The sequence below is a fragment of the Notolepis coatsorum genome (genome assembly GCF_963971535.1).
Source record: "Notolepis coatsorum genome assembly, chromosome: 1".
Taxonomy (NCBI): Eukaryota; Metazoa; Chordata; class Actinopteri; order Aulopiformes; family Paralepididae; genus Notolepis; species Notolepis coatsorum.
This window is the reverse complement of record NC_140165.1, coordinates 64,110,053-64,135,575: the sequence shown is the minus strand read 5'-3', so window position 1 is coordinate 64,135,575 and position 25,523 is coordinate 64,110,053. Positions and strand designations below refer to the sequence as shown.

At 40.1% G+C, this 25,523-nt stretch overlaps 1 protein-coding gene across 1 annotated transcript in view; it reads right to left on the bottom strand.

Annotated features, from left to right (window-relative positions):
* Positions 1-25,523, bottom strand: part of LOC311235828 (uncharacterized protein) — a gene marked incomplete at its 5' end in the record, with an annotated part of 55,793 nt that overhangs the window by 5,382 nt on the left and 24,888 nt on the right. The gene's annotated exons all lie outside the window — the stretch shown is intronic.

The window sequence follows — 25,523 nt, the reverse complement described above, 5'->3', positions numbered from 1 at the left end:
ATCTATCTATCAGCTGGTGAAGTTGACTAGTAGAACAGACAGCATCTATCTATCAGCTGGTGAAGTAGACTAGTAGAGCAGACAGCATCTATCTATCAGCTGGTGAAGTTGACTAGTAGAACAGACAGCATCGATCTATCAGCTGGTGAAGTTGACTAGTAGAGCAGACAGCATCTATCTATCAGCTGGTGAAGTTGACGCATCATTTAAAAGCTTACATTCTGTACTTTCACAATCTGGAAAATGAAAATGGAGACTTGTAGGCATTATCGCTAGACTGGTCACAAATGAGAAAAGAAAAAGTGTGGCATGGGTCCTTCGGTCCATTCTATATTTGCATCCTTTATTTACATTTTTCATCATTTCCTTGTATCCTTTTCAATCCCCTGTGATGTCGTTCCTTTCCTATATTCTTCCCACTTTTCCCCATTTCAATTCAAACTTCTCTTCTTGCAGCCTCAGCAGATGTGTGATTCTCTCTATTTCCTGTATCCTCTACCATTGTTCCATCGTCTGCACTTCTACCCTGTACCAGTTTAGTTAAAGCTTTTTTGGCTGCCACTATTAGTATCTTAATCAAGTATTTGTCTTCCCCTTGAATTCCTTCCTGTGATAGGTTCCCCAGATACAACACTTGGCCTTCCTGGGGTATTTCGTATCCTATTATTTAATTTATTATCTCTCCTATCTCTTCCCAGTAGTGCCTTATTTTCGGACATCTCCAGAATATGTGTGTGGTTCGCTATTTCTTGTCCACACTCCCTCCAACATGGTTTATTTGCTGGTGTGTAATTGCCCTGTATTTCTGGTGTTATAAAGAATCTAATTGTGTTTTTCCACCCAAGCTCCCTCCATATCCTTGATCCTGTGGTTGATTGTTGTGTCTTACACGTGTTATACCATTCCTCCTCTGTTATCTCTATTTCTAACTCTTTCTCCCACTTTTCTTTTATAAATGTTGTATTTCCCTTACTGTCCATTATTGCCTGATATAGTGCTGATATCACCCTTCCCTTCCTTCCTTCGTATGATTTTACCATTATCTTAATTACCCCATTCTGTTCTTTGTCTCTGTCTTGCTTTATTTCCTTGTTATAGTAGTCTCTAATCTGTAAATATCTAAAGTGGTCCCTATTCTCTAGTCCGAATCATTCTTTCAATTTTTGTAGAGTCTGCATCTCCCCTCCTTCTGTCATTGTACATATTGCTGTTATCTCCCCCCCCCCCCCCCCCCCGTTCCCATCTTTTGAACCCATGGTCTTCTATCCCTGGTTTGAATTTGTTGTTGTGCGTTATCCATCTCAGTATCTTGGATTCTTTTTCTAGCTTGTATTTCTTTACTATTGTGTTCCATATGTTTATAGTGAATTTGGTAATTGGGTCTAGTAGTTGTTCCTGTCTTCTGAACAGCTCCCTATCTCCTATCAGTGCCTGCACTTTGAATCCCTCTCTTTTGGTTTCTATATCTTTCCATTTGGCTTCATAATTCACATTGCAACAGGATGCTACTGTTCTAAGCTGTGCTGCATAGTAATAGCTTTCTAAACTGGGTACTGCCATTCCTCCTTTTTCCTTTGGTAGTTGTAGAGTCACATATCTGATCCTTGGCCTTCCCCCCCCCCCCCAAATTAATCTTGATATCTGTCTGTCCCATTCCCTGAATTGTTTTTAAATGTTGTGGTATTAATATAGGTAGAGACTGAAATAGGTATAGTAACCTTGGTAATATGTTCATCAGTTGATTTCGATCCTTGAGCTGAAATCTAGGGGCATTACTGTCCATCTTTCTAGGTCTCTCTTGATTTTCTGATTGATCTATGTATAGTTTGCATCATATAACCCCTCCATCCCTCTTGTAATGTTCACCCCTAGGTACTTGATCCTGTCCATGTCCCATTTAATTTTGTATTTTTCTTTGATCTCTATCGTTGGCGTGTAGTTCAGTGCTAAAGTCTGTGTCTTCGTCACGTTGAGTCTATATCCTGAGTAGTATCCATATTCTGTCAGTAAATCCATCAGTGTCGGAAAGCTTGTGTCTGGTTGTCTCATATACACTATCACGTCGTCTGCGAACAGTCCCAATGTATGTTCTGTTCCCCTTATCTCCACCCCTTTGATGTCTTTGGTCTATCCAATTAGTTGAGCCAGTGGTTCGATGAATACATCAAAGAGCGTCGGCGAAAGACAACAACCCTGTCTGGTAGCTCTCTCTAGTTTAATCCGGTCCATCAAACTACCATTTACCTTAATCCTAGCCGTCGGTTCTTGATATAATGCCCTAATTGTTTTCATAGCGTTTTTGTCTAATCCAAATTTCTCCAATACTTTATATAGAAATATCCAGCTTACTGTCGAAAGCTTTTTCTGCATCTAGGCTAACTAATACTGCACTTCCTCCTTCCTTTTGTATCTCCTCTACCACCTGCACTGTCTTCCTTGTGTTATCCTGTGTCTTCCTTTAATGAATCCGGTCTGGTCTTCATCTATAATATCTTTCATAAATGTCTCAAATCTTTTGGATATTATTGATGTATACATCTTGTAATCTACATTAAGTATGGACACAGGTCTGAAACTGCTACACAGTTCTCCATTGTTCCCTTCTTTTGGAATTGTAGTAATTATGGCCTCTTTCCATGAAGGTGGCATTGTGCCTTTTTCCATTGTGTGTCTGAATGCTGCTTCTAATATGGGGCTCAGTTCCTGTCTAAATGTTTTGTAGAATTCCGAGGGGAACCCGTCGCTACCCAGTGACTTACTACTCTTTGCATTACTGATCGCATTCCATACTTCCTGTTCTGCGATTTCTGCATTTAATATTTCGTTCTGTTCCTTCCCTATCGATGGTAGATCTAATTTTTCAAAAAAAATCTTTATCTCCTCTTCTCCTGCCGCTATCGGTTGTGTGTAGTTTCTTATAATATTCTTCAAATGTCTTCTCTATTTCAGCTGGTTCTCTCAGTATTTGGTTTGTGTTTGTGTCCCTTATTGGGTGTATTGTGTTCAGTTTTTGTTGTGTCCTGATTCGTCTAGCTAAATGTCTGGTCGCTCTCGGTCCCCCTTCATAGTATCTCTGCTTCATGTATCTAGCTTTCTTCTCTATTTCTGTCAGCAGCTCTTTGTTTATCTTTCCTCTAACTTCCTTTACCTCCCTAATAGCGCCCGGGCTCCGGTTCAAGCTCCAGCTCCGTTCTGAAACCTCTGAACCTTGGTGCTCTCTGGCGAACCACCCCGCGTTTACACCCATTTAAGCAGAACCAACATTCCACCGTCTCCGTCATCAACGGGGGCGTTACCCAGGCGGAGGTAGAAATAATGTGTGGAGAGCAAGCCTCAACGCGCAAGCGCACACACAAAAGCACACACGCACTGTATACATTTGAAATTAATCGTTCCAGCAAAGTAGGCTTCCATTATTCAAATGACTTGTTTTAATGGGTATCATAGTAGTACATCCTACTGTAGAACATGACATATTAGCATGACATCTGATTTATTAATGCCAATAATGGACAACCGCAATTGGCACTTGAAAAGTGTAAATGATGGATTAGTCAGTAGCAGTTCATGATGGCTCGTTTAGCTCAACTGGTTAGTGCCCTGCCCAGTTCGAATCTCTTGCTTACTTTTTTTTGTAACGTTAAATAATTTATCCACTCTGGTGTCCCAAAAAGGACAATAACACCACCTTATGCATACTGCACCTTATGTGAATACTGTGATACTGTATATTTCAGTTGGTTAGATAGTCAATTATATTGACTTATTTGTTTATACTGCTTGTGTTGTTTTTACTACCCGTGTACTAGGGCTGGGCGATATGGCCTAAATATGATATCACGATATTTTCTGACCTTTCGGCGATACACGATACACATCACAATGTTTTTCTTTTTTACCCCAAACAATTCATTATGAGGCTTACCAAGACAGTATTTGAGTTTGCAAGCTAACATTAAAGACAAAATAAAATACCCATTTAAAATACCCATTTAGCATTTTTATATTATATATTAGATTTAGATTATTAGATTATATATTGCATATATTTAGCAATGAGATATTATATGATTTAGATATGAAATATGATGAATTGAAAATGGGGGACCCTGATGTAAACAAGACTAAAGTCTTTCTCTGGTCTGCATCCCCTTAACAATTGTATGTATTGAGCTGTACTGTACCCATTCTGCAATATGTTAATAAAGTTTTAAATCAATCAATCAATCAATCAATCAATCAATCAATAGCATTTTAATGAAACTACTGTATATATGTATGTCTCTAAATGTTTTGATGAATTGAAAATGGAGGACCCTTATGTAAAAAAGCCGAAAGTCTTTTTCTGGTCTTCATCGGCAAGCGCTATTAGTTTTTGACTTCCTGAATGTCCTGTGTGCTGAACATCAACAAAGCTACTTACATTAGCTCCCCGCGGCCGTCGAGTAGGATGACTAAATGAGGCATAATGATTTTACTACAACGAATGTTATAATAAAAGCCTTTCCATACATCTGTCTGATTGAAAACTTTATTAACAGACCGCGGAATGGGCATATCTCAGCACGGGCTGAGATATGAACGAGTAACGTGTGGACAGATTGACGCGACACAATCCTCTTAGGCAAAACAGCACGAAATCCACGATACGTTGAAAAAGTGTATCGTTAATGAACTGTACCCGATATTTATATAATATCGTCATATCGCCCAGCCCTACTGTGTACCCCCCCCCCATGCTGCTATGATGCCTGAATTTCCCCAAGGGGATCAATAAAGGAATATCTTATCAACCAGAGTGGATAAATTAATTAACGTTACAGGAAAAAGAATAAGTATCCAAGAGATTCAAACTGGGGACCATATGGTCCACAGGCAGGGCACTAACCAGTTGAGCTAAACGAGCTGTCATGAACTGCTACTGACTAATCCATCATTTACACTTTTCAAGTGCCAATTGCGGTTGTCCATTATTGGCATTAATAAATCAGATGTCATGCTAATATGTCATGTTCTACAGTAGGATGTACTACTATGATACCCATTAAAACAAGTCATTCGAATAATAGAAGCATACTTTGCTGGAACGATTCATTTCAAACGTATACAGCATGTGTGTGCGCGTGTGTGCTTTTGTGTGTGCTCTCTCTCGCTGACTCGTTGAGCCTTTCACTATGCATATTCATTTCTGGAGCATTTCTTTATCCACTCTGGTTGGATGGTGTATTGTACTCACAAATCGCTTCCTGTTGAATGAATCGGTTGAGTGCAATGCCGACTCTCTACTTTCCCCGTCTCGCTGCAGCCTAGAATATGACACGCCCACTGATGATGTCATGGTTCGCGAGGAAAAACCAACTATTTTCCGGTGCCAGCTGAGCACCGATTTGTCACGTCCTGAACCAATTAATCCCGGTCTGAACGCGCCGGCCGGTGCGAGATTACGTTCGGGAACCGGCTCCAGCACGGAGCCTGGCCGGTGTAAAAGGGCTATAAGTGTCTTTTGGTTCTTTGAGCTTTGGTGTTCTTTCTCTAATTCTTTCAGTTTCTTTATCAAGTTCTGGTATGTCTCTATTCTAGCCCTCTTGAGTAATGCCGTCTTTGCTATCAATTTTCCGCGTATTACTACTTTTAGTGCATCCCATAAAATGTTTGGGTCTACTTCTCCATTATCATTTTCTTCTCTGTATCTAATTATGTCTTCCTTTACTTCATTAACCAACCCTTTGTTATTTAATAGTCCTACATTCAGTCTACAAACTGTATTTCTCCATCTACTTTTAAGATTTACTGTCAGATATATTGCGCTATGATCTGATATGTCCGTTACCCCTATCCTGCATTGTTTTACCCTGTATCTGTCCCCTGTTGTCATGAGAAAATAGTCTATCCTTGAATATGTTGTGTGTGGATGTGAATAATGTGTGTATTCTCTATCTAGTGTGTGTCCATGATTCCTAATTCTGCCATTTGTATATTCATCAGGGAACAAAATAAGCACCAGCCAAACGCCAATGGCGTGTAGATTTCCTCTTTGGCTGGTAAATTACAGAGGCTACTCAGCCACTCTGGCGTGTAAATAATTGGGAGCCATATGAGCATAGAGTATTATATCAGGGCTATACAGTGCAAGCATTTCACTCGCATTTGCCTCTAAAAATAGATGTGAGAACCGGAAAAATCATTTAGGAGCACAGTGTGCGAGTAAATCGTCTTGCGTAGTGGGCGTGTCAACAACTGCGCAATTGTCATTTCATAATAGAGACGGAGCAGCGTGGACCAGCTCTGTAACAACTAATCTCGAGTCACGCTGCTTCTATGTGAAACGAAAACTCCGCGAGCAGCGGTTCCAACATGCTTTGCATCCTTGCCAGTCCTGTATACCCACGTCACGCTAAAAAACAATAACTACTGTAATGTTATCTGCTAACTGAGTACTCCAACTAAGCTAACCTGCTAACGCTAATTACTGCTAACGCTAATCACTGGGGACGCTCAGAGGCATAGTGAGGGAAGGGAGGGCTGAGAAACTCTGTCTATCTCTATGTGTGTGTGTGTCTCGCTCTCTCTCCCTCTCCCTCTACATCTCTCTCCTGAACCTATTTAATTCAAAAGGAAGATATTGATGGACAGTAGCTATAGTATATAGCTCAGTAGCTGTAATAGAATAATTGTATTAATTACTATAGTATTGATTTGTATTCAATAGCATTTAAATTATAATGAATTAAATGATTGTATAAAGAATTGTCCATGTTCTGTTATCTAATAATATATTCCATTACCTTTCCTATCTGTATCAAAGTCAAAATGTTGGTATTGTGACAACAGTACAACATACAAAAGCAGCTTGACAACCGATATCCTTTGTGTCTAGTAGGCATGGGCCAATGTGTGATTTTGGTGATGTGCTATTGCACAGATGTTGAACCTTAGTATGCACATGCACGCACAGTATAATATGCATGTAATAAATAGTTTGTTAATAAACTCTTGTTACTTGAAAAATGTTCACTGTGCTTCTACATTTCTTTGTGTGCTCCTAAAAAAAATTATTTAGGAGCACATGTGCTCCCTGGGGAAAAGTTTAGCGTAGAGCCCTGTATATAGTAATAATAATAACACATGGCGATATACTAAAAAGCTATTTAAAATCTTTGGCTGGTAAAAAAATCTGCCCGGCTGGTAGTTTTTTTAATCTACCAGCCACCTTGGCTGGTAAGCCAAAACGTAAATTTTGTTCCCTGATATTCATATATTTGCTAATGTTTGTCCTCCATTTCTTTGTGCTTGTCGTGTCTATGTCATAGTTCAGTACTACATTGAAATCACCTGTACAGATCAGGACCCCTTCCAACGCTATGATATCAAAGATCGTTTCAAATAGATATTTCTCACTGTCTGGTGGAGCATACACATTTACTAATGTTACCATTTGACCTTCCATTTTCCCCTTGACCATTACATACCTCCTCTCTTTATCCCTTATTTCCCTGATCATTTCAAACTTCACTGTGTTCTTAATTAGTATAGCTACTCCTCTTCTAAGGTTCTGTTTAAAAGAACTATAGGACAGATTTTCATACCCGAATCTCTTCAGCTTTTCATGTTCTTGTGATATTATATGTTTCTTGTAGGGCTGTCCCCGACTAAGGATTTGGATGGTCGACTAGGATTGGCCAAAATTTGCCGTTAGTCGACTATTGGTAAAAAAAAAACAAAAAAAACAAAAAAAAAATATATAATATTTTTAATTTTTTTTTTGTTTTTTTTATTTGGGCTGTGGGGGGTGCTTAATGTCTGAAGGAGTCGACTGAAGGCTTCTTGTCCTCTGCAAAAGCATGCAATGGGTCCACTGATGGATACATCTTGATATTTGTCTAGTCTAGTGCAGTGTTTCTCAACTGGTGGGTCACGACCCAAAAGTGGGTCGCGGGGCCATTTTGAGTGGGTCACAGATGTGTGTGTTTAAAAAAAAAAAGAAAAAAAAAGTTTAAATTTTAAAAAGATTTTAACATTTTTTGGCACTACCTATCTTTGTGAAAGTGGCTTCTCAGCTCTGGTCTAGCTGAAGACAAAGCGGAGGAACAGATTGGACATTGAGCATGACCTCAGAGTTGCTTTGTCTACCATCACCCCAGACTTTGAGACTCTTGTCAGGAGCAAACAACATCCCCAGTTATCCCATTAGTTCCCTGCATGTTAAGCTAAGAAGTCTGCTAAGAAGGATATATTATTTATTATTATTATTATTATTATTATTATTATTATTATTATTATTATTATTATTATTATTATTATTATTATTATTATTATTTTATTTCATTGTGTTTTTAGCCCTTAGTTGCACTTTTGTTGCAACCCCAGTTATCACATTAGTTCCCCCAAACTTACTGTAGGTCTGTTATGTTAAGCTAAGAAGTCTGCTAAGAAGCATAATTATTTATTATTATTATTATTATTATTTTATTTCATTGGGTTTTTAGCCCTAGTTGCACTTTTGTTGCAACCCTAGTTATCCCATTAGTTCCCCCAAACGTAGGTATGTTAATGTTAAGCTAAGAAATCTGCTAAGAAGCATAATTATTTATTACTATTATTATTATTATTTTATTTCATTGCGTTTTTAGCCCTAGTTGCACTTTTGTTGCAACCCCAGTTATCCCATTAGTTCCCCCAAATTTAGGTATGTTATGTTAAGCTAAGAAATCTGCTAAGAAGCATATATTAATTTATTTATTATTATTTTATTTCATTGGGTTTTTAGCAATAGTTGCACTTTTGTTGCACTTTTTTGTGTTTATTTCATGTTTTGAAAGATTGCGTATTACTGCATTTTTTTTTTACATAAATCATAGTGGTTAAAAATTTTGGGTCGCGACTTAATGACTAAGGAAAATGTTGGGTCCCGAGGCTAGACCAGTTGAGAACCACTGGTCTAGTGTGTTCATTAGATGGGTGAAATCCTCTTTCAGTGCCTCTGTGCCTGTTTTCATAGGCAGTTAGCCTCTGGTATGCGTGCCATTAGCGTTAGCCACGATTCTAGGCCTATTTTCTTTTGGAAAGAATGATAAAAAAAAAGAATAAAAAATTATTAGTACTTTTTTTTTTTTTTTTTTTTATTATATTCGACTAAGAGGTTGGCCAGTCGACTACGGTCCCTTTCGACCGATTAGTCGACTAATCGATTAATAGGGGTCAGCCCTAGTTTCTTGTAAGAAGATGACCTGCGCCTCCTCTTTCTTAAGTTTCGTCATCACCTTACTACTCTTGATCGGATTATTCATACCATTCACATTTAACAACATCATTTGTATACCCTTAACTTGTCATATTTCTTTTCCAATTGTTTTCGCGTTCTACCCATGTCACATAAAATAATATTTGTGGTTGTAGCCTCTGCTATCTCCGTCTGATTTACATATAACCATAATAAACATTAACATCAACATTAACACTTGGAACTTCCATGGCAGTTGAGGGTCTCACTCGTACCGCTCTTTCCCCCGCTGGTGGGTGGGGAGTAGTGGCTCTCCTAGTGAGAAGGCTCCCCCTAGTGGCTAAAAGATTTGCACTATATATGTCCAACTCGTTCTGTGTGCGACCTCCGAGCTCCCGGTCATAAGCTCTGCATCAGTCACTTTCATGTTCCCGTCTAATTGTATTATGAGTCACGTGTAATCCTGTGGTTCTTTCATGTCCGTCTCAATACATCTCCCAAATCCCCATGTCCCTTTTATTTTTTAAATTTTTTTTTAATAACTTTCGGTATAATTATCTTGTATGTACCATCTTCTCCTTGCATAAGTCCTTTTCATGCTTTCATCTTCTTGTATTGTGTGTCATATGCATATATTTTTTTCAAGATTCAGGATTCAATCGTTTTATTTCAAACCACAGTGTTAGTTTGGCTACATATATCAGTCTACTCTAATGTGTCTTGAATCTTCATGTCCTTTTTTTTTATAACTTTTGGTATAATTATCTCGTATGTACTTTACCATCTTCTCATTGCATCAGTCCTTCTCATGTATACATTAACCTGTATTGTGTGTGTATTGTACTTATCCTCCCTTGGATCACCGTGTCCCCTCTCGTCTCCTCTCTGCCCCCCTTCTCAGTGTCTTTGCGACTTCCTTCTCAGTTGATCTGCTTTGAATCGATTCAGATCCCATTCACCTTCCCGTTCTCCTCGCCTCCTCCTCGTCCCCCGACCCTGGTCCATCTCCTCGTTCTTTCCAACCTCTGCAACAGCGTCGGCCTCTCCTCTTCTCATCCCGGTACCTTCCATCCTCTTCGGCCCATGTCCCTCACCGCGTCCCTCACGTCGCCGTACACCTTTGCGCCTTCATTCCAATGGACCTTCAGCGTGGTCATTGGTGATTGGTGATTGAAATCTGATTCCTTTTTCTATCAGAATATTTTTTATCTGAACGTAGCTCCGACGCTTTACCGCCACCTCTGTTGCATAGTCATGGTCGAAGGTTACTTTCTGTCCCTCCACCTCCATCTTCGTCTGCCAGGCTGCTCTGAGGATGTTTTCCTTGACATCGAATTCCAAGAAATGAACTATAACTGCTCTCGTGGTTTGTCCATCCGCGGCTTCGGCGCCAGTGTCCTGTGTGCTCTTTGAATCCCCGTCTTGTCGAGTTCTGTCATCTTCAATTCTCTTCGAATTAGGCTGTCTATATATTTGATCATAGAGTCTCCTTCCATCCCTTCTTTCAGTCCCCATATTCGTATGTTGTTTCTCCTCGACCTCCCCTCCAAGTCCATTAACTTTTCTCTCAATATGTTCTGTTGTTCGAGCGTCTCCTTTAGAATATCTTGTATATCTGTAGTAGGGCTGTCTTAAATACTTCGAAGCTTCGTTCAATGGCACAAGCTTCGAACATTAAAAAGAAATCGACGTTTTTTTTTTTTTACTTCTGTGTGTGTGTGTGTGTGTGTGTGCATGGGGCCATTGGGTGGGGCCAGGGGACAAATACACTGGAGGAAAGGAACCCAGCTCAGCACTGCCCAAATTATATCATCACTATTGCCTGTTTGAAGGATATCATCCTCAAACACATATACACCTAGAGCTGCCGCGGTATCGGTATTACCGCGGTATCGCTGTTACCTCATGCCCACCCCAGCGTTGGGCTGAATACCGGCATCACCGCTGTTTTTTATTATATTATCATTATTATTACGCTCTCGTTGGGCTTGCGGCTCTGCAGATATACCCTACTTCTCTGTCGAGATTCCAAGCGACCCTATTGGGTACCAGAAAAGTCACATGAAACACTGCAGACCACTGATTGGTCAGAAGAGATACGCGTCACATGCTTGGAGCATCTTGCAGTGCGTTTACTTCCTGAATCTCAGCCATCACAACACGGCTAATAGTACGTTAGCTCCCACCGGAGACCGGAGTGGATTACCGACGCCGTCGCTCCTCAGGGAACGAGGCATAATGATTATACTGCAACGAAATGTTATAATAAAAGCCCTTCGTTCTATACACTTGTCTGATTGAAAACTTTAATAACAGACCGCAGAATGGGTACAACTCGGCACGCTCTGAGCAAAGAAAGGAACTTAGATATTAATTGAGTAACGCTTGCCTTGCTATGTGGTCCGGTAAATACGAACGTGTAACTATACTAACGTTAATGCCACAAATCGAATACCTTTGTAATCATAAGTAGTAACGTTATAATAATAATAAGAAGAAAGGGTCGGGGGGGTAACCGGCGGGCGCGACACCGAGGGGAGACTTCGAATCCGTGTTTCACTTTTAATAACGAATGCGTGCATGCCGAATCCCAAACAATATCCATGCTGCAAAGTCATCCTCTAAAGATAGACATTTAGACTAGAGGCAGGCTATATGCTATATAAAGAGTAGACTACAAAAAAATGCATTCAAACTTTTTTTTTTTTGTGTGTGTGTGCGGTAATACCGCGGCGGTAGGAAATATTTTGCAAATGTGTGCGGTAAGGAAAACAGCAATACCGCGGCAGCTCTATATACACCACCTACACGCCTATTCTCAGTCCTTGCCCCACAATGGTGGAATGAACTACCCACCCCAGTTAGGACAGCCGAATCCCGTCCAATCTTTCGCTGTCGACTAAAGACGCACTTCTTCAACCATTATCTGAAATAAAATAAAAAAAAAGTAAAATAAAAAAATCTAACCCTAACTAACCTTACTGTCATGCACTTGTCCTAATAAACTAACCTACACTGTAACACGCAACACTTTGATGAATATTGTTACTCAGCTGTATCCTTCCTGATGACCTGTCAGAACTTGTAAGTCGCTTTGGATAAAAGCATCAGCTAAATGACTAAATGTAAATGTGAATGTAAATGCCTTGTAGAATTCCACACATAAGAAAGAAAGATACTGGGATGAATAAACAAAATAGGAAATAAAATGTAGAAATGCATGCAATACATAAATAAATATGAATCTCCATATATGAAATAGAACATTTAGATAAGGTGCTACTGCGATGTTTTGGTGAGTTCTTTGTTTTTTTGTGGAAGTAGCCCTTCTTAAAAATGCATGAACATTCACTGATAATTGGTCTGTAGTGGAGTCTACAAGGTCTACATTGCCGGACCATGTAGAATCCGGACCTTGTAGACTGACATAATTCTGTGCATAGTTTAGTCTACACAGGCCATATTTCAAATAATCAAAATCTTACTTCATTCATCTTAAACATTGTTGATTTGGGGGATTGGTAGTTCCCATGAAATCTGAAGTTGTTCAAACGACAACAGCGATCCACCTTGAATTAAATCACACAGCCGTGTTGGCTGCGTCACAGTCACGAAAGGGGCTACTTAATTCATTAATCCAATCCACTTTATTTATAGAGCACATTTAAAAACAACAAAGTTTACCAAAGTGCTGTACAAGTCCCACAACATAAGATTATAAAAAAAAAATATATATATATATATATATATATAAAGAAAAAAAATTTATTAAAATTGTTTTTAATTCGAAACTTCGAATTAAAATCGAAGCTCGCCCCCGAAGCTTCGATTGCCAAAAGGTCAGCCCTAATCTGTAGTCCATTCCTCGGTTTCAGCCGTCCTTCCTTCCAACATCTTTATGTCTTTCTCTTGTTCCTGCAGTTTTCCATCGATGTTCGCCTGGATAGCTTGTATGCTAGTTTGTAGCTCTTGGTTAGCTGTTGCGTTAGCCTGTTGGCTAGTCAACGCGCTATCTTGCATGTCCTGCGTGTTAGCTTGCACTCTAGTTTGTATGCTAGTTTGTATAGCGTGGATATCCTTTGCGTTAGCTTGCATGTTAGCGTGTAGCTCTTGGATAGCCTTTTGGTTACTCACCGCGTTAGCTTGCATGCTATCTCGTAGCTCTTATACGCTAGCTCGTAGCTCTTGTTTAGCCGCTTGTGCGCTAGCTTGTATGCTCGCTTGTATGTTAGCTTGTAGCTCTTGGTTAGCCTCTTGGTTACTCTCGCGCTAGCTTGTATGGCCGCTTGCATCTTCGCTATCCAGGCGGGTTCCACAGGCTTCACTTCTCTGTCTCCCTGCGTCATGCTCGCCTGATCCACCTCCTCCGCCATTTCCTCGTGCCTAGATCTTTCCTCCGTTGTTTGTACTTCTTCTGGGGTCCTTTTTTCTCGCACTCGTGTTCATCCTTCCTTTTCTCTCATATCCTTGAATTGTCACTTTTTCTTTTGTTTTAGTTAGTTTTAGTTCCTTTTTTCGAAGTTTTTTGACCGAGAGCTCTGACACTTGTCAACTACCCACACATCTCAAAACCGGAAGTCTTTCAAAACCGGAAGTCTCAACGCCGAGCTTTCAATGCAGCCGAGTGACATTTTATTATTACCGGGTTTCCCCCCATATCACCACTCGCCCATATGCCCTTCACAACGGTGATGTTGTCATACTTGTCATTCAGAATACACCTGCTGAACCCCTAGCGTTGACATGAGATTCGATTCCAATGTATTGTCATCATACAGCACAAGTACAGTACAACCAGAATACGTTTGGCATCCAACCAGAGTGCAAATGTAACAAGTCAAGTTCAAGTTGTTTTATTTAGCTATTACATTACAGTGAAATGCTTGGTTCTTTCACTGCCCAGCCCAGTCCAACCCAGTCCAACCTAGACCAGCCCAACTTTCCCTGCCCAACCCAGTCCAGCATAGCATCTTTCACTGCCCAGTTCAGCCCAACCCAGTCCAGAATAGTTCCCTCTTTCAAGTTAATATGTGATATCCTAATATTTTGAAGAGTAGAGAGACGGTGTGATTAATATATGCTAATATTGTGAAGAGTAGAGACACTTATACATGTTTTATGGTAATAAATATTTTAAAGAGTAGAGACACGGTGTGATTATTACTATGATTGAAAATCAATTTAGACTAAGACATACAAAGAAGTAATTATCACAATTAGCGATTTATTTATGGCTGGTAAAAAATCTGTTTGGCTGGTAAAAAAAATCATATACTCGCCAGTTGGCTGGTAAGCCAAAAAGTTTGTTTCCTCCCCTGCCAGTTAGTCAACAGTTTCTGGAGCAGGGGTGGTTACATCATGGCTGCGGTTAAGGTCAGTTTAATTTAGTCCAGGACTAAAGCCCCTTTAGTCTCAGGTTATGACAGATTGTGTCACCTTATGGATCAAATCTTATATCACGCTATGGGAAATTTCATATATCGGTAACGATATACATCATGATATATAGTATGTTTTCTGTAAATTGGATGAAGCATTTGTCTACAAAATAACCACATAATCCATGACTACTTTTTAATAATCCTGAGTTTAAACTAAATAAATGAATTAAAAGGCACTTTGTCTTTTCTCCTTTTATTTGGAAGCAACGTTGAACAGGGATGGGTACCTTTCACATTTGAACCGGTACTTGTGAATCGATACCGGTACCCAACGGTACCTTTTCGGTACTTTAGTTTCTAAAAATGTAATCTACGTACCTCAGTTGTAAAAGATTATTCCAAACTTAATAAATAAATAATGTATTATTATTACTTTATTATTATTTACATCTTACTGATGTAAAGCACTTTGATCTGCAATTCCCTGTATGAAAGGTGCTATACAAATAAAAGTTATTATTATTATTTATTTAGAACAACATATACTGTATATATATATATATATATATATATATATATATATATATATATATATAGTATACACAGTCACACACATATCAAATTATTCTTTTCATATGCATTATCTGTATTATCTATCTGCGAAACAGCACCAGCATGCAACGAGTCAAAATTCTCCGCTATCTCAACTGCAAGCAGGAGCAGCATCTCTGTCTGCATGTCGACTGCTCCACTGTGTGTGTGTCTATCTGCTTTGGTCCAATCACATTCCCCCAGCCACAGTCTGCGAATCAGAGGCAGAGTAGGGCGGGTCTTCACGGCAAGTTTGGTTGTCTCTCAGCGACCTGGGCAGTGCAGAGCCAAGTTATAATGAATCTTTTTAGAAGGCTCAAGTCTGGGGCAGTGTAGCGCATATGTTTATTATATATATCGAAGGAGATCCAGGCACCGCCGGCGCTCAGATGTGAAAAAAGCGGCCCCTATCGTCTCCCAGATGGTAAATCACGCTTTTGGATTGGACTCAATGAAAGTGAATGGGAGAAAGGATTTCTGACTCCACATTTTACTTCTCACTGATGTAACCGGGGTCTACCAGAGTTCATTCTGGAGCCTTGGTGCCGCGGCGAATATGTGTTTTACTGTATACACGATGGATCAATCAAATGAGCGATTTTTTCGAATGGCGATCGGAAATTGGAATAAACCATTTGGATACCATCTGACCTCAGGTAAGGAATCTATGTTATCAGTCTTAGGATAATCAGACTCGTTTTCACGGATATATAAGCGTTTCCCCTATATGTGATATACATATACGCGCACACATATACTATCGATCATCATCTAGCGTTTATTTGAAAACGATTCATAAATAGGCCGACAAATGAAAACGTTCTGGAATATTCCAGTAAAAGACGATTATCATAGAATGGGTTGTTTTTTCTGCGAAAACAAGTGATTTTCAAAATGCTATCAAACGGAAATGAAGCGATACATTTTTTTTTAAATCTGCCTTGACAATGTTGACTGGAAAATGAGTCTTTGATAAGCGACGGGCAGATTAGACACATAGCCATAATTTAAAACATAGATTAGGCGATATTAAGTTAACATTGGAGTGGATGGTGGCATTCAAGGGGGTAAAAAGGAAAACACGGCTGGCAATCAAAGTGTTAAAGGGGAACACCAACATTTTGGGAAATTAGCTTATTTAACATCTTCCCTGGAGTTAGACAAGAAGATACATACCTTTTTTGTCTCTGTGCGTGCATTTTAGCTTTGGGAATAGACGCTCCGTTAGCATAGCTTAGCTTCATCACTGGAAGTGAGGCAGGACTAGGGATGGGAATTGATAGGATTTTATCGATACGATTCCATTATCGATTCTGCTTATCGATACGATTCTTTATCGATACCCTTATCGATACCTGATCAATTTATAATTTACATAAATAAATTGGAAATGCAACAGAACTACATTTACATTTAGTCATTTAGCTGACGCTTTTATCCAAAGCGACTTACAAGTTCTGTACGACAAGCCATCAGGAAGGGCACAACTCTATCAGCTGAGCAACAATGTTCATCAAAGTGTTGAGTGCTACAGTGTAGGTTAGTTTATTAGGACAAGTGCATGACAGTACGGTTAGTTAGGGTTAGATATATTTTTTTTTATTCAGATAATGGTTGAAGAAGTGCGTCTTTAGTCGACGGCGAAAGATTGGACGTGATTCGGCTGTCCTAACTGGGGTGGGTAGTTCATTCCACCATTGTGGGGCAAGGACTGAGAATAGGCGACTTCTCTTTGATGACCCTCCCGGAGCTTGGATAGGAGTAGGTCTGAGGCGGCCAGAAGATGCAGAGCGTAGGGGTCTAAGTTGGTTAGAATAACAACATGCAACTTGACATTTCTGATTGTCATTTATTGTTGAGCCCCCATGTCAGAAAAATACAAAAACTGTAAAAAATAAAACATTAACTATAGCCTACACTTAAATAAAATAATGTATTTGAAATTCTCTTAAAATGTTTTTTTTTTTTTTATTCTTAAACTAATTTAATCTATTGAATAACAGGTCGTTATTCCTCCGACTTCTGTCTCTCTCACACACACACACACACACACACACACCAGGGTTCGAAATTAACGGGGGCTCGGGGCAAAATGCCCTTGAAAATGGACAAAATGCCCCCGAATATCAGTTAAGGGGGGCAGAAAATGCCCCCGACAGTTTACTAATTATATATATAATTATATATATGATCTACAGTGCGAGCATTTCCCTTGTATTTGGCCCTAATAATATGTGTGTGTGCGCCACCCGGAAAAATCATTTACTCGAGACGAGTGACGATTACAAAACAGCTCCGCTGTTATAATAGTCCTACATTACACAAGGCGCATAAACGTCCAATCACAGTAGCGCCCGAAAACAAAGTCACGGTACCGGCTTAGGCAAGTTATACATTCAGAATCAGACAACGCAAAAAAAATCAGCCAGCCATGAAGCCCATTCATTTTTATTTTGAGCAAAAGAGAGACGAGGAGAAAGAGAGGAATCCGGCTGACATGGCTTTTGAAGTGATATTCGCACGTGTTTTTGCGGGTCCAGTCCCCACGGTATGTTGACAGAATTCGCAAAACACCTTATCGACTGAAGCATAAAAGTCATTAGGATACTGCTCTGCTCTGAATTTAGGGCTTAGTGGGGAATTTCTTCCGACGTTAACGTTAACGACGCACCGAAGCAGCTAGACCATTTCTCCGTGTTGTGTGTAACACGCAGCGGTCCCCGCCTCCTCCCTCCTTGCAACAAACGTTCCACCCAAAAACGGAATTTCTATTTCATGAATGAATGAATGAATGAATGAAAACTTTATTTAACAGATTGCAGAATGGGTACAATACAGTACGGCTCAATACATACAATTGTTAAGGGGATGCAGACCTGAGAAAGACGTTTGTCTTGTTTCCATCAGGGTCATAATGAATTAAATAATTGTATAAAGAATTTTCAATGTTCTGTCATCTAATAATATATTCCATTACCTTTCCTATCTGTATCAAAGTCAAAATGTTGGTATCATAACAACACTACAACATACAAAAGCAGCTTGACAACCGATATCCTTTGCGTTTGATTGATTGAAAACTTTATTAACAGATTGCAGAATGGGTACAATACAGTACAGCTCAATACACACAAGTTAAGGGGATGCAGACCAGAGAAAGACTTTCGTCTTGTTTACATCAGGGTCCCCCATTTTCAATTCATAGTGTGCACACGCACAGTATAATAATGCATCAGATAAATAGTTAATAAACTCTGTGTTACTTGAACAATTTTCACTGTGCTCCTAAATTTCTTTGTGTGCTCCTAAATTTTTATTTAGATTTTATTTATTAACATTTTATTTAGGAGCACATGTGCTCCTTGGGAAAAAGGTTAGCGTAGAGCCCTATATATGGAGACATTAACATTACATTATCAAACATAGGGACGAAGACTGTAAAAAAAGTGTCAACAATGTTTTATAATCCTTATGTTAATTTTCATCATAAAAATTCAGTGCCCCCGAAATACAAAAAAAAGCCCCCGAAAATCAATTAAGGGGGGCAAAAAAAGCCCTTGAAAAAAAATGTTAATTTCTAACCCTGACACACACACACAAACCCCCCCCCCCCCCCCCTTCCCGGGCCCCTGTCCTATAAGGTATTGGCTTGTGTTGCTACACGGACACATTTGTATGTTGCACCACCATGGTACTTCCTGGCTTACAGTGTAGACTTGTAAACAAACACTGCGGCTCTTATTATATGTGAACTAAAGAGTACAAGGTTTACACAACAGCCCCCACCTGCTGTTTTATTGTATTTGTACCTGTACTATCCGCCGTCAGCTGTTTATCTCTCTTTGTGAGCTTGATTAAATAGCGTTAGCTCACGTTAGATAGCGTTAGCTCCGCGGCTAATTTTAGCTCACCCTGACCTAAATCAATGACTAGGTTCTAAAGCATTCAAGTAGTTTTCACTGCACATAGAAGTAGCCAAACAGCGGGAGCATTTCGGGAGCATATTACCAAAATCCAGGCAATTTCGAGCCCTTAAGGAATCAAATAAGTCTGCCATGGCTACATGCTAACGCTAACGTTGTTTTGAAAACCTGGCAGCGATAAGGGAATCGAAAGTCACGGGAGGCACACGGTTCCAGGCATCGGCCAATTAGGAACCGGTTCCCAACGGGAACCGGTTTTCGATTCCCATCCCTAGGCAGGACAGTAGCCTTACAGTGCCTTACAGTGTATTGCAAGGTCTGACATTGACCAAACTTGATATGCATGACCTTGGTGGGCTCTAGGTCAACTCCTGAAAAGGGGGTCAATGTCAGACTTTGCAATCAAAAGTTAGGGGGCTAATAACCCTTGCCATAATTTCAGTGCGCCCCCTAACTTTTGATTGCAAGGTCTGACATTGACCCCCTTTTCAGGAGTTGACCTAGAGCCCACCAAGGTCATGCATATCAAATTTGGTCAATGTCAGACCTTGCAATACACTGTAAGGCACTGTAAGGCTACTGTCCTGCCTCACTTCCAGTGATGAAGCTAAGCTATGCTAACAGAGCGTCTATTCCCAAAGCTAAAATGCACGCACAGAGACAAAAAAGGTATGTATCTTCTTGTCTAACTCCAGGGAAGATGTTAAATAAGCTAATTTCCCAAAATGTTGGAGTTCCCCTTTAAGTGTGAATTCACCGCTTGGTATAGCGGTCTGTGCTGTCGCCTGTCGCCCGTGTCGCGGCAGACCCGGGTTCTAAACTCCCTCTGGGCATCTAAGTTAAACAACGCAAAAAGGTGACCATATATCAGCTCAGTTACATATAAACTTGCTGTAATAATGTCTAACTTGCTGTGCCTAATCTGATCACATCTGTATGATCCAAATGCAGGATGGCATGTCGATTTTGAGTAGCTTTTTCTGAATAAAAATGTATGAAGCAAGCACTTTCTCCTCTGTCCCTGCTATCATTCTGTCAGAAAAACACACTATTAAATAATAGAATGGTGTAGTAACACAAGCACTTTCTCCTCTGTCCCTGCCATCATTCTGTTAGAAAAACAGACACAATATTATTTGTTTATTGGCATCATCATCACATCAAAGCTTCAGACACCAAAGCCACCATGGTATTATTATAATCACGCGGCAGCGTTTATTGTCCACTTGATGGCACAGTAGAGCAAATGAAACACCATGAAGCTTCAACACTAGGGGTGTAACGGTACGCGGATACGTACTGTACCGCCTCAATGTGGTCCTCCGGTACAGTACGGGCTGTGCACCGAGCGATTGCAACGGTATGGAACCTTTTTTTGCGGAACATAAATCCCCCTGGCCCTAATATAACGTGCACAACTAACCGGATGTTGTTTGTTCATTCCACGCAGCGCGCAGCTACACTGAACGAGAGCTGTAATTCAGCATAGCATATTAGCCTTAGTATGGCGAGTCAATACTAACTGATAGGGATGTCCCGATCGCCTTTTTTTGCTTCCGATCCGATCCCGAGCATGTGATTTTAAATATCTATCGATCCGATCGTTTCCGATCCGATCTTTCACATTAGTAATCAATTTTGACGCATTTTTGTCAGAAACTGGCAGAGCGAGACAAGCCCATCTGTTGCTTATAATAGTCCGGGGCGCGAGAGCGGAGGCTTTTGTTATTACATTCACCCTGAGAAATGTGCTTCTGCTTCATATGAGAAATATTAAAAGTTTCAATATATGTTTGCACATTAGTATACATTCAGTGTTCGACTTACGTAATGGTCCATTCTGGTCTGAAACGCCGACGATAAACCTCAGTCACGTAACGTTATCCTCCAGGTGAAAATTTAGTCTGAAAACTTCGCCTCCAGCCTGCTGCTTCATGAGTTTTTCCTCCACGCGGAATCTCCTCCTTGCAAACATTGCAACTGGCTTGACTTTCTTTTAAAATGCTTAGTTCCAAACCTCTGACATTAAGTCTAGCTGCTCAAGTCAGTGGATATTAACCGTGTTTCGGGAGCGACGTGTTGTTGTTGTGGTCGCGTGTAGCGTGTAGCGTCTAAATTAAAGGGAATGTTTGTTGCAACGGTGAAAATTAAAGGGGAATGTGTTTGTTGTGGATAATTATTCTGCTCTGTGTGACAATAAATACATTAATGATGATATATTATATGTACTTTAAAACCAAAACTAAGGCCTCCGTATGAGTTTAAGACGTGGACATGGTCATGTTTGTTGAATAAAATTTTTCTTTTTTTGACTGCCGATTTTTATTATTATTTTTTCCCGATCCCCGATACTCTGAAAAGCACGTGATCGACGCCGATTCCGATCACGTGATCGGATCGGGACATCCCTACTAACTGACAAGCCAGTTATTGTTCAACTTTATTGCGAACTTTATCACGCATTTGAAACGGCATCACCGGAATGTGAATATCACTGTCTGGTACACGGAAGAAACATATCCTAGTGCAAACCCAGCTCCCCGTTGCAATCCGTTGCATTCAAGCAGCATCTCCCTATTAATTCACACCGGGCCAAAGTAATAACAAACGCCATATGCGTTTTTATAGCAGCAGATCTGCGACCATACTCCGTTGTCGAGAACACTGGGTTTAAGCACATGTTAAAAGTAATATAGCCCGCTACCTAGTTCCTAGTGATGCACCGATGTGAAAATTGTGTCCGATACCGATAACCGATATTAATATTGCTGTTCTGGCCGATACTGATATTTACCGATGTCGATATCTCTGTATAGAAAACACGTTTTTATGATAATCAAATAAAGAGCTATTTTCCAAAACGCATATTTTTTTTTACTTTTGTAACTTATTTTCAGAAATGACTGATATTTTGAAACGATTTAAGGCCAAAACATGTAAAAAGAAGAAAAAAAAGATAAAAAAAAAAAAAAAAAAATTTAATATCGGCCCTATCTTGATATCGGACCGATACCGATGTGTAAAAAAAACTGCCATATCGGCCGATATTATATCGGCGGCCGATATATCGTGCATCACTACTAGTTCCCTCTCGTCATTAGGGGGACCCTGATGTAAACAAGACAAACGTCTTTCTCTGGTCTGCATCCCCTTAACAATTGTGTGTATTGAGCCGTACTGTATTGTACACATTCTGCAATCTGTTAAATAAAGTTTTCATTCATTCCGTATTTCAGCCAGCAAGTCATACCACCAGCTCTGTATTATAAACTAGGGCTCCCCTTTCATGACTGTGATGCAAGCCCTGCCCCTGTATTCAAGCATCACAGTCATGAATATGTATAAACAAGCACACGCTACAGTTGTCCACGACTTATCCTCCAAGGCATCTGCTATATAATAATCTTCAGATTTACTTAAGTGTTATTAGTAGGTTACAGCAGTAAGCATTAGTTTGCTCAGTCAATTATGGCCAATCCGTTTTATATTGTTTAATACAGTTAAATAAATAGATAAATGAAAAGCAATTTTTTTGTGACTTCAAAACCGAGGTACGTACCGAACCGTTACACCCCTATTCAACACATGTGTGGCAGTGGCACTATTGGATGGAAAGCCTCAATGCTTCATCTCGCCATCACTAGACGTAAGCAGTACGCGACGAGAGCCTTGAGAACCCTTTCATCATATTTTTATGCAGTTTGACTGTTCAGATGATAGCGCGAAGGTGTATCGCTTCTAGGATTTCCACCCAGGAAGGTGGTTTCACTTCTTTTTTGCGGATTCTCCCCGCAAAAACGCTGTTGCCGTATGAACAAAAGGCACATCCGATCAAATATTTTGCCAGATTCACCTGCGAGCGTTTCCGTCTAAAGACTACCAAGATTGTAGCACTGAACGGCACAGGAAGTCCTTCATTCCAACAGCCATCAGACTTTATAAAGCATCACTGAGCACAGGGTGACAGTACTATCTTCCTGGACTTTTACTTTTAAACCAACATAGTACAATTTTACACTTACTGTTTATTTTATATTAGAATGTAACATAGGAAATGTATATCCCGGACCATATTTTATTCTTAGACTTTTTATTCGTGACTTGTTTTTGTTTACCTAAATGTTTACCATTTACTGTGAGCGTACAGTATGGTTAACGCAAACGACACCTCAGAGAATACCTACCAGAGGAAGACAGCCGGGGGCAGTTTCTTTTCACAATCTAATATACATTTCACAATTTTCACTACTGCTGCTATTTTTCTTTTTTACATAAATGCTACACCAACGCTGCTCAACTGCTGCTTTAATGTTCTTTAAAGTTTAAGACTCGGGGGCGTGGCTAGACGCAAGTTGGGCGTGGCTAGACACAAGTTGGTTGCCTTTAATATTTAGGCTTCCCAGACACCTCTCTGGAACTTAACTCACTAGCTTAGCCGCCTAACCCCATAAGTGGACATTACCCCGCGGATATGTCCCCCTGTAAAGACTGCTGTGGACATCTACAGACGATATGTCCCCCTGTAAAGACTGCTGTGGACATCTACAGACGATATGTCCCCCTGTAAAGACTACTGTGGACATCTACAGACAATATGTCCCCCTGTAAAGACTACTGTGGACATCTACAGACGATATGTCCCCCTGTAAAGACTGCTGTGGACATCTACAGACGATATGTCCCCCTGTAAAGACTACTGTGGACATCTACAGACGATATGTCCCCCTGTAAAGACTGCTGTGGACATCTACAGACGATATGTCACCCTGTAAAGACTACTGTGGACATCTACAGACGATATGTCCCCCTGTAAAGACTACTGTGGACATCTACAGACGATATGTCCCCCTGTAAAGACTACTGTGGACATCTACAGACCAGTGTTGTACTCAAAACGAAGAGAAAGATGACAATACGATGGACACCAAAGGTCAGACAAGAGGCCGTCTAGTCAGAATTGGTACAATACAATACAGTACGGCTCAATACACACAATTGTTAAGGGGATGCAGACCAGAGAAATACTTTCTTCTTGTTTACATCAGGGTCCCTGTAGCTGTAAAGGAATGTGAATCACTACCCACTTTCAAAACTACTCTCAAAGAACACCTACGGGAGACTGCAATTCGAAACTGGCAAATGTCCTAACCCAACTCCCTCCAATGTACAGTAAATAACCAAGTATGGTTGTCAATATTCCAATGTACAGTTTTGCTTGTACAGTTGTACAGTGTCCCCCACCCCCCCCCCAACCTCCTCCAATGTAGTTACTACGTCAACTCTCTTTTCTAGACTCTTTTTGTATCACAAACAGTACTGTATTTGCAAATCTGGTATGTCATAAATGTATAGATGTCACAGTACTGTATCTCGTGTATGTCATAAATGTTGTGATGAATTGAAAATGGGGGACCCTGATGTAAACAAGACGAAAGTCTTTCTCTGGTCTGCATCCCCTTAACAAGAGGGAGCTCCACAAATCATGTTAAACCCAGATTCGGCTCAAATAAGGGACTAAACACGTTTCGCAATTATGCCACATCAATGTGGAACGCCCTACCCAAAGCTGTAAAGGAATGTGGATCACTACCCACTTTCAAAACCTCTCTCAAGGGACACCTATGGGAGACTGCAATTCAACACTGGCCCCTGTAAATATCCTAACCCAACCCCCTCCAATGTACAGTCATTTACCTAGTATGGTTGTCAATAGTCCAATGTACAATTTTGTTTGTTTGTACAGTGTCTCCCCCCCCCCTCAATGTACAGTTTTGCTTGTATATACAGTGTGCCCCCCCCAACCACCTCCAATGTAGATTACCCAGTATGGTTGTCAATATCCCAGTGTACCCAACCCCCCCCCACCCAACCTCCTCCAATGTACAGTTTCTACGTCAAATGTATATACTCCCTTTTCCTGACTCCTTCTGTATCACAAACAGTACTGTATTTGCAAATCTGGTATGTCATAAATGTATAGATGTAGCAGTACTGACTATCTGTATGTCATGTATGTCATATATGTCCTGATGAATTGAAAATGGGGGACCCTGATGTAAACAAGACGAAAGTCTTTCTCTGGTCTGCATCCCCTTAACAATTGTGTGTATTGAGCTGTACTGTATTGTACCCATTCTGCAATCTGTTAATAAAGTTTTCAATCAATCAATCAATCATGTATTGAGCTGTACTGTACTGTACCCATTCTGCAATCTGTTAATTAAAATGTTCAACCAATCAATCAAACAATCCCCCATTTTCAATTCAAGTAGACTCTAACAAACTAAGCTAACACTAGGCCCAGCTAAGCTAACAATAGCCCCAGATACAGAGGTACCAGCTAAGAAGATACTAGCTCCAGCTACCGAAGGAAAAACTAACAGTAACGAAAATAACTATTGGAATGAA